This window comes from Octopus bimaculoides, chromosome 1, assembly GCF_001194135.2.
Source record: "Octopus bimaculoides isolate UCB-OBI-ISO-001 chromosome 1, ASM119413v2, whole genome shotgun sequence".
Lineage (NCBI taxonomy): Eukaryota > Metazoa > Mollusca > Cephalopoda > Octopoda > Octopodidae > Octopus > Octopus bimaculoides.
In genome coordinates this window covers 89,077,040-89,087,917 of record NC_068981.1, presented here as the reverse complement: position 1 = coordinate 89,087,917, position 10,878 = coordinate 89,077,040, and the positions used below count along the sequence as shown (strand labels likewise).

At 35.4% G+C, this 10,878-nt stretch overlaps 1 protein-coding gene across 2 annotated transcripts in view; it reads right to left on the bottom strand.

The window, feature by feature from the left end:
* Positions 1 to 10,878, bottom strand: part of LOC106879613 (uncharacterized) — a 354,338-nt gene that overhangs the window by 101,140 nt on the left and 242,320 nt on the right. For both annotated transcript variants that reach the window (XM_014929269.2, XM_052968137.1), the window contains exon 3: positions 9,259 to 9,291. The gene's annotated coding sequence lies outside the window, so the exon portion shown is untranslated. The remainder of the gene's footprint in view (positions 1 to 9,258; positions 9,292 to 10,878) is intronic.

The following is a 10,878-nucleotide window of genomic DNA, read 5'->3' as shown; positions in this document are numbered from 1 at the left end:
TATATATATGCATCATCATTTTGTGCATTTCTTACTATTTGGAAAAAATCAGTAGGAACGTTGGTAAACATCATAAGTTCAAGCCACGCAGGTATTTGATCTTCGTCTAGTAACTCTAGAAATATTCTTTCCTCCACTAACATTGCACGAAGGTATCTACGTCGAGGAATCTACATGGTAGTTCGACCTAGTAGAAAAAAATGTAGACATATTTCCGACAAAAGCTCTTTACTTTCTTTAAAAACAATCCAATGCTACATTGGGCACTACAGTTTTAGGCATGGAAGAAACGGTATTACCGTAGCTGGAATAAGTTTAATTTGTGTGCTTTGAGTTCCAATTCACTAACGTCATCATTGTCTCTCACCTTTAGCAAGTCGATAAAAAAGCACTAATCCAAAATGGTGGACTAACAAAATATTAGCACGTTGGATCGGATGCCTTGCACTTTGTTCTGGGTCTTTGTTTTCAGATTTAAAATTTTGCTAAGGTCTAGTTGGGAATTTGCTCTGTTCAATACTACTATCTGGTACCTTGGGTGTTTTTAGCAGATTAGACATTGATGCAAGCATTTGGGCCAGGCTTTCCGCTTGATAATACCTCTCCCCTCGCTTTCCACTTGGCACGGAGGCCCTGTAATGGGTACTACTCACCCTTCGTAGTAGAAATAATTATATAAAAAGCAAACAACCATACACCACAAGCACTGTCGCAAAATCTTTCTTAAAACTATACCTTTTGAAAACCTCAGCACCTGTTTTATTCACTTAGTCTGCAAAAAGTAAATCATCCGAAATCATGGAGATTGATGCAGTTAATATTCAATGCACGTTGACAGCTGCAGAAAATACACGGATAGGGGGGAACTTAAAGGAGTTAAATGACTGAAATAGGGAATATAGTGGTTTTGACCTGGTGGTAAGAAAATATAATAAGTGTAGCGTGATTTGAAATAGAGACGATTGAGGTGGGGACTTCCGAGTGTAAAGATACGAGACTAGCAAGTTTGAACAGCAGATACTATTCTAGTAATGGATAGAAAAAAGTTGAGTGCTTAGTTCCCTTATTCCTGTTATTTATGTAGAAATTACAGAATTTTCAGTAGCTTTTAAAGAAAAGCACGTGATAAACTTTCAAAGCATCGGATAGTTGCTGTCAATAATATGGCGATTCATTGTCAATCCCTACATGTGTTCAAATTTATTATCACTCTATCAACGTTAAGCTACATAACTGGTTGTGTTAAGTGCATGCTAAATGCTTTTGGTTGTTTTTGTACTTACCAGTTATCGATTTTATATAAAATGTTTTACTTGTTGTAGTCTTCCTTTAAGCATCATTATGTTTTGAGAAATGAATATAACGATAAACACTTACATAAAAAAACATGAAAAATAAAACAACGCTCACTAGGTAAACAAAAGGACCTGTGGATGGTAAATCTTTTCTCGCAAATGGTAGATAAGAAGAAACAAAGTTCATTAGTGTCACTCCAAGAAACTTGTGGATCGACTTTAACACTAGACGGCCAGACTAAACGCTATACTTTATTTTCTTCATCTTATTCTCTTTCTCTTTGTACTATGTAACTTCATCACGAATTTCAGCTCTCCGTTGTTCTTAAAATTAGCACCAAGCATTATTCAATGTAGTTAACTCTATCTCCCCGACAAATATTTCACCTTGTGTCAATGTAAGAATTTTAAAATATATCGTAAAATCATGGTAAACGCCAAGCTGTAATGATTTCTTTTTCTCTTTTGTCGAATCCATTTTACTTCACTTCTGCTATATTGGAAAACATATGAGACTCACACCACCTATTTCACTCCATTAAGATATCGGACTGTTTTCTAAATACATGACGAAATCTGTGAATATATTGTCTTCATAAAAGCTGAACTACAATACATAAGCCAACATATAAATTCAAAATGAGTCCATAAAATAAGAATTCAATTGCAAGCATTATATTTGTTATTACCACAAGACTTAACTGATTACAACAGTAAATATTCATCCCCGTATCAACGATTCCCTTGTGAAAGAAGAACTTTTGCAGCATACAGAATTTCATAAACACAATACTATAGGGAGAGCAATTATACAAATCTACAATCGTTCAGTATAGAATTGTATTCATGAATACTTATTGCATATTTTAATGAGATCTTGGGAAGTAATTTGAATTGTTATCAGAAATAACAGTTTCAACAACACGTGAAACAATATCTATTGATATCTTATTCAGATACACAGATAAAATTTTATGAGGAGCACGAAATAAAGTATGAAGTACTCTTGTTCTCAAGTACATTGGGATTTTAAACTTTTCAGCGCTTATCATACTGCCACTTCCTCGTTTTTGATGATAATGCACAAATCGATGTTGTTTGTGTTGTTGATGCCGATGATTTTCAGCTGCAAGTCAGTGCTACTGGAGTCCTGTGATCAAAAGCCTTCCAGCCGTGACCATCTCATCTTGTTTCATGAATAGTATAACTAGGATTATTAAATGTATCTTTTTTTTATTTTAAGGTAGTGTGTTCTTCCTTCAGTTTATTTCACTGGGATAATTTTTGCTGCTGTTATTTGATATTCGAGTAACTGCATCGAAGCTTCCGCGTTTACTTGTAAAAATCAATGTTTATGTAAGAGGATCGTATAATTGATTGATCTGATACAATAAATTAGTAGTTATTTCATCGATACTTGTATGTCAAATGGCAATGACTATTTTGGCAGCATCTGAAGTAATAACATAGAGATGCGAATTTAAATATCGATGTGTAACATAGGGACAAAGAACCATGTTCAGAAGTTATAATCGATTAAATCAACTACAGTACTTCACTGGTATTTTATTTTATTGACTTCGGAAGATTGAATGGTTGAGCTAACCTCGGCTGGTTTCAATTCAAAACTGTTACTGCCTTAGAAAACATGTGAACTTCATACTACTTATTTCATCCAATAAAATATAGGGCCATTATATCAAAACAAGAGGAAATCTGAATATTATAGATAATTTGGTTTGAAACTATAACAACACTTGCCCAGGTCATTTTTACCGATACTGTAATGAAATTGTCCAGGTGAATTTGTCAGGTACTCAAACAATACTTGCCCAGGTTATTTTCGCCAATATCATTATGATTCAAACCAATCCACTGACTTGTACGAAACAATATATTGATTTCAAACAGAAGCGAAAGGCTTGAAAATGCAAAGGAGCGTAATGGTCGATTATGTCACTCTGTACTGAACTATATGCTACAACACAATTGAGCCGGCTTTATATTGTTACTATTTACAGTTTATTTCTTATTCGATTAATATCAGTCAAGATAAAGCATCATTCTAGACTAACACTTTATGGAATAACATATCGGAAATGTCTATAAAAAGACATGCTCTCCTACTCAATCAGCCGTCATCTACCAACTTTCATCAATCTAGATACTTTTACTGACAGCCTGTTTGGATGACATAAAGATATAATTTCTGTTTGGGTTATTTGTTTGTTGTAATAAAATCATATTTAATATTGAGTCGTTCTAAAGGCAATGGATTAACGAAATAGTGGAATCGACCGGGCGTTGGACAAAAGTTCTATATCATATTTGCTTCTCCTGATATTCTAATTTCGATTCCGCCAAGTCAGCTTTGCATATCAACTCTACCGGTCAATAAAACATCGACCAGTCAAGAACAAAGGAATCAATCTTAATTGACTATACACCCACGCCTACTCAAATTTCAAGCATTGTGCCTACGTTATAAATTGCTATTGAATAAAGATATTTCTCTTAAATATATTCACGCTAATAATTCTCATATTAAATAGTAATATGATCTGGACAGCCATCCATGGAGTCAATCGTTCCTGTCCCGTCGCAGAATTTTCTTTTAATCAATGAAGACTAAGAGTAGCTCAAGTAAGTCTTGATAAAACTACCGTGTATATTGCAAGTTTATGACACAACTGAATCTAAAACAACATTTAGTTAGCTTCTTTGCAGATCGAGTATAAACTCTGACAGAGTCGATTTTCCATGTCATTTGTACGATCGATAACATATATTTTTATATTAGAAGTCACACCTCACCAGGCGACAACTAATCAACAATAAAAAAAAGGCTTCAAGCAACTGCTTTGTTGGGAATTACAACATAAAAGGAAAATATTAATATGAAGCACAGCCTTACAGACCATAAAACGATGACCATAAGATTTAAAAGAATTAAGATGATGTTTATTAGGGAAATAAAAAGAAGGAAGAGAATTATATAAGATAGATGTTAAATAGACGTTCAAAGTAGAAGCTCTTCAGACAAAACACGACGAACACATTGAAAGGATGATGATTATTAGAAAAATAAGGGACTTAGTAACATAAGGAGGAGAAACAAGAGAAGTTCCGCAGAAGAACGCCTACAGAAGTATTTATAGAATAAAGAAGCAATGAGCCGGCGACGAGAAAAGAGTTGAAGTTTAGCTGTCCAAATATGACCAGTAATTAGAAAATCACTTTAAACTTTATCAAGGAGAAGGAAAAGCACCAGTAGAGATATCAGACCACGTGTTACCGTAATACTCCATATAACGGCACATGTATAAGGCTCATAAAAATAAAGAATGCATACAGAGGAAATACAATAGATTATCTCATATAAATGATGGTTTGCTGTATAAGATGTAGCGAACCAACCTTGATAGTGGCTGATCTAGCAATAGACCTGAAATAATTAAGAGCCTTAGGGAATGTTAGCTCGAAAAGAGGAAGACAAGTGGACTCAGAAAGAACATTATCAGACAGATATAGGAATATTATAGGATTAACTAGAAGAAATTCATTTATTACAATATTACAGGTGACCAAACCACTGGGTACCCCAATTATTCATCCCAAGCAGAATCGTTTCCATCTGGCCAAACAAACTAGATTTCTCATTGAAGCATCAACAAAGGTAGCGTGCTTAGAATCGATATTATCCGGAGATTATTAAATAAAAAATACGAACAATATCGAAGCGACACAAAAGGAGATGGAGCAAGTTGAGGAATAATGGCGGCTACTTACAACTAACTTAATGATTATTTCATGTAGAAAAGATTCGATAATCGTAAGGATTCTTCCGGAAATTCTATATAACTTAAACTTGAGAACATGATTCTAAATCTTGTCAAATGCTTTCGATATGTCAAGGGCACTTAGCTTGATTCTCCACAATCTGCTAAGGCAGGAGAACTGTTCATAAACCTTCTTGCAGTGCCACCTTAGCCAACAAGAAAGGACATTTATCTTATAAAAAGGTGACATTAAGGTATTGATTGAAAAATATCTTCAGCATTGGCCTCAATCCAAGACAGTACTTCGAAGGAACAATCATTAACAAGTCAAGAAAAGAAATTACACTGGAAGCATGTCCAAATAAATCTCGAAAAGAATTCTGATGAATTGGATTTCTCGAGACGGTAAGAAGAGTTAAAAGGTATGTTAAGAAAAATTACAAGGCAATCAGAGTTAACGAGCACAGCTCGACATTAAGCGGAACTGCTTTAAACTAAAGCAAAAATTCCCAACCATTTTTTATCTACGGACCCTTTTTATTACTATTCTATTCTGATGGACCTCCATGGCCATTCGATGTTTAAAATCTAGTGTTTTAGATATATTTTTCAATATTGCTACTTTGCTATTCACACATTGTGTAAAACGTTAGAGAAAGAAATTGAGCTATTTCTTGCAATAAATACATCTAAAGCGATATTTTTTCACGGACCCTTGATATACTACTGTGGATCCCCAATTTACTATTTCGCTTGCGTGGACCCGACAAAACCTTATAAGGGCACAGGATGAGAACCGCCGATCTAAAAACTCAGATTTCGATTCATGATCAGGAAAATTGTTGTGAACGTAAATATTAAGATCATTCATACGATGAATGGAGTCGTTTCGAGGAAGAGGATGATAACCACCTGGAAAGAAATACCAGGAATCAAACTACTTTCGCACACCGAAATCAGGGTCAAGAGAGTTTTGTAGTATGAGACAGAAAGTAACTAATAACGGTCTCAAATGACAAAATCGAGGTTTCGATGATGAATTTGGATTTTGTTTTCTGCGCACAAGTGAAGTTATTTCTTAAATAGTTAAAATGAAAAGAAAAAATATGTAGGTTTTTGGTGTGACATCAGAAATGTCCATCGTATCGTGTATGACGATAGCACATTGTAAATAGCTTGACATTTTATAGTTGTCGATGTAACACCCTAACTTGACGCTACAACAAAGCCAGTATGTAGAAGCCAGTTTCGTTAATGAAAGCTGAGACTAGACTTGTGCCTTCTACAAGAGATAACATCGAAGCACTTTTGACAAACACTTCAATGTGTAAAGAAACCGACCGTTTTCGACTGAAGGTTGAATGAGACCAGCGGTCAATGTCCTACACTCGAGACAATGTTGAAAGTCTATACAAAAGATGGGAAGGAGTACAAAACTGGACAATGGGTAAAACCAAAATGCTCTAAATCACTTTATATAATTGAAAATTATTTTTTATTGTGACACTTTCACTATGCTGGTTGCCAAGTAGACACTTCTTCCTTGTAAGGTACAACTTAGCGCCTATGCACACCAATTGAAATCGCGGGTAATAAATGATCCTGGACCCATTCCAAGTACTGCCGACGTGAACCAGTTTAGTCTGGGATATATGTTAAACAGAATGGCCCCGACCGGAAATAAAGACACTGATCACGTCACATTCATGTCAAAATAATCAGCTATACCAACTCGTTAACTAACTCCTCATCTATATTACAATTTAATATTACTATTATTATTATATTATCATCATTATTATTATTATTATTATTATTATTATTATTATTATTATTATTATTATTGTTATTATTATTATTATTACTATTATTATTATTATTATTATTATTATTATTATTATTATTATTATTATTATTATTAAGGCTGCGAGCTGACCGAATGGTTAGCACGCCGAATCAAATGCTTGGTGGCATTTCTTCCGGCTTTACGGGATTCATTTTGCATTCCATCCCTTCAGGCAAATATATTGCCTTTCATACTTCTGGAATCAATAGAATATGTAGCAGTCTAGAATCGGGGTCGATATTATAATCTGTTCCCTGTTTACAGGATTTCTGGCCTTGTGCCTCGATAAGAACTCATTCTTCTCATTATTGATTATTCATATCCTCCTGTTTAGACGTTGATTTTCTTCAGATTACCTAATGGAAAAAAAATTTTGTTTTCATTGTTTTGATTTTTGTTTTTTGTAGTAAGAAAATACCTTCAGATTATTTGACGCCTGCCATATCACATTGTAAGGGAAAAGGTTATACTCTAATGATGCTTTTAGCTGAACTAATAATGTGGCAAACTGTTGCTTGTATCGATACATGCACATCAAAGTGGATACGCCTGTGAATACGCCTGCGAAAGATGCTAGTTGCAATAGTGGTAGCAGCCTCAGTATTATATCTGATATATAAGGGCGGCGAGAGAGCAAAATGGTTAGCATGTCAGGAAAAATGCTTAGCGGGATTTCGTCCATCTTAACGTTCCGAGTTTAAATGACGCCGAGGTCGACCTTGGCTTTCATCTTTTCAGGGTCGGTAAATTAAGTGCTAGACGTGTACTGGGGTCGATATAATCAACGTAATCCCCCTCCCCACAAAAAATATTGCCGGCCTTGTGCCAAAATTTGAAACCAATATTATATATTATATAAGGTGGCGAACTGGCAGAATTGTTAGCACGCCAGGCAAAATGGTTAGTGGTATTTCGTGCATTTTTACGCTCTGAGTTCAAATTCTGCCGTGGTCGATCTCGCCTTTCATCCTTTGAAGGTCGATGCAATAAGTACCAGTTGATCTCTAGGAATTATGTAATGAACTTCCGCCGAAATTACTGGCTTTGTGCAGGAATTTGAAACCAATATTGTACACCACATCTCAACCGCCGAGTTGTACATTTTCAAAGAAATATTTTCAAAAATAGTAAACACGACACTAAAGCAGACACAATTTCAAGACAAACATTTAAAACAATTTGAAAGCCAAAACAAAAAACGTCAATTTAGTTGATAAACAAGTGTATAAAAAATAACAAGGAGCAAGGCAAATAATTGTTGTCGTTGTTGTTACGCCAACTCGAGCCATTTTTATCTCCTTTTGGTTTATATTTTATAAGACGACTGGATGTAATTTGAGAAAAGCTTCCCTTTCTAGCAGATCAAGCGACCACATAGAATGAATACATTCATAGTTTTAAAAATATAAAACCTCCAATTTTCTCATGCATCTTTCCATATTCTTTTGTAGTTCAGAATAAATAACCTGAAGTAACGTGATATATTGTTTCGTGATGGCTTCCATATTCTGTAGTTATTTATTATATGCTGCTGTATGATAGGGATTTCGTTCCTATATTCTGCTTCATTACACCCTTTTGTTCGTTACTGGCTGTTTCTAGTAGTTATGAGTTGATTCAATAGATTAATTGTTTTGCGATATTTTATTACATCTTTACCGAGATCAGTCGTGTCCTTATTCAACAACAATCAAATTCTATAGCCGATTTAGTCTACTATACTCTTCTCTAAACAACTTGCCGCTTTGTGCTAATATTACCCAATCATTATTATTATTGATTTTATTACTTTCCTGTTTCTCAAGTAGAAACATTTTGTTGAATATAACAGACAAAATAGAGTTTTGAACAATAGAATATAACACACACGCGATTGAACGTGAATATCTTTTTAAAATATTTTCCATACCCAACCACGTTGTTCTGGGTTCAGTCCCACTGCGTGGCACCTTAGGCAAGTGTTTTCTGCTATAACCTCGGGCCGACCAAAGCCTCTTGAGAATGGATTTGGTAGACGAAAACTGAAAGAAGCCCGTCGTATATATATATATATATATATATATATATGTGTGTGTGTGTGTGTGTGTGTGTGTGTGTGTGTGTGTGTGTGTGTGTGTGTGTGTGTATGTGTATTAATGTGTGTGTATGTCTGTGATTGTCCTCCTGTCATGGCCTGACAAACGATACTCCTGTGTTTATGTCCCCATAAATTAGCGGCTAAAACACTTGAGGTGATGCTCCAGCGTGGCCACCGCTAAATGACTAAAGCAAGTAAAAGAATATAAAAGAATATATCATATCAAATATGAATAGAATAAGAAATAAGAATATTATTTACCTGAAATAGATGAAGAGGAGCCTGGTTTGCGAGCTGTAATAAAAATAGAGAAAAAATATCATTAATATTGATAAGAGCTTATTTATAATAATGGTTAAAGGATTAAATGTTGTTATCAATTTATAAACAAACTTTATTATTAATCAGTAAAGGTGGCGAGCTGATAGAGTTATTAGCATACAGGGGAAAATGCTTAGCGGCATTTCGTCTGAGTTCATATTCTGCCGAGGGGTGACCTTGCTTTTCACCTTTTTCGGGGTCGTTAAAATAAGTATCAGTTGAATACTAGGCTCGATGTAATCAACGTACCGCCTACCCTAAAACTGCTGGCCTTGTGCCAAAATTTGAAACCAATATTAAGAAGTATTAACGTGGTAAGCTGGCAGAAACGTTAACACATTGGGGAAAATGCTTAACAGCATTTCGTCTGGCTTTATGTTCTGAGTTCAAATTCCACCGAGGGTGACTTTGCCTTTCATTCTTTCGAATTCGATGGAATAAATATTAGTTGTGCACTGGGGTTGAAGTAATCATATTAACCCCTTTCCCGTAATTGCTGGCTTGAGCTAAATCTTGAAACTAATATTCTCTGTCATCATTTTTAATATAACTTTGAATTATGCTATTATCATCAGTGGGTGAGAGAGTAATGCATGCCCTTTTTGGCTGGGGTACAAATATACGAAGCACAATATACCCATTATGACTACCCGTCTGATAAAGGTACACCAGGTAAATGCATCACAACCATGTGTGTGATATGGTGATCTCATTTCAAGATAAACAAAGCATGACCTTGCAGTTAGAATTTTCTTCAGGTTGAGTAGCCCATCATGCTCAAATGGTCCCTGAATTAGGTTTGCTTAGGAATGATGAACGAAACGTTTTCTTACTCGTTAAGGTCACTACGGTCCTAACTGCAGAATTTGTGGGTCTCACAAATTTGGAGGACAAACCCGCAGATAAACACCGATGCGCAGGTTGTTATCAAAGTGATCGTGAGTCGTAGGAGAAGTCACTACACGACGGAATAGCAATTATTTCGTCTTAGCTTTCACTACTTATACTAAACACATGAAATGTTTGCCTTACGATATGCAACATTTCCTTTTCTTTCACTCTTTTCTAAAAATGGCTCTCCGTCAGTTACGACAACGTGGTTCTTGTTTATCTGATTAACGGAACAGTCTGTTCCTAAAATGAATGCGCAAGTAGCAGTGTACTCCACAGTCATACATACCATAACATAGTTTTCAGGGAGATTCAGCCTCACACAGATTGTGACAAGGCTGGTTCCTTTGAATTACAGCCACAACTAATTTTTGCCAGCTGAGTGAACTGCAGCAAGGTGAAGTAGAGTACCTTGCTCAAGAACACATCTCACAGCCGGTATCGTACTCATAACTTTTCGATCGTGGGCCGAACACCCCTAACCACTGAGCCACGGACCTTCACTCTCTTAACTGTAGAGAGTGAAGCGATTGACAGAGAAAGGAAAGCCTCAGTCTTTTAAAATGACAATTAGACTGAAATACGATCGACTTTTCTAGCTTCTTTATTTATTACAATGAAGAAAACGGAAAGATATTTAGTAATGAATAGAGGGAAAATCTTTCAGAT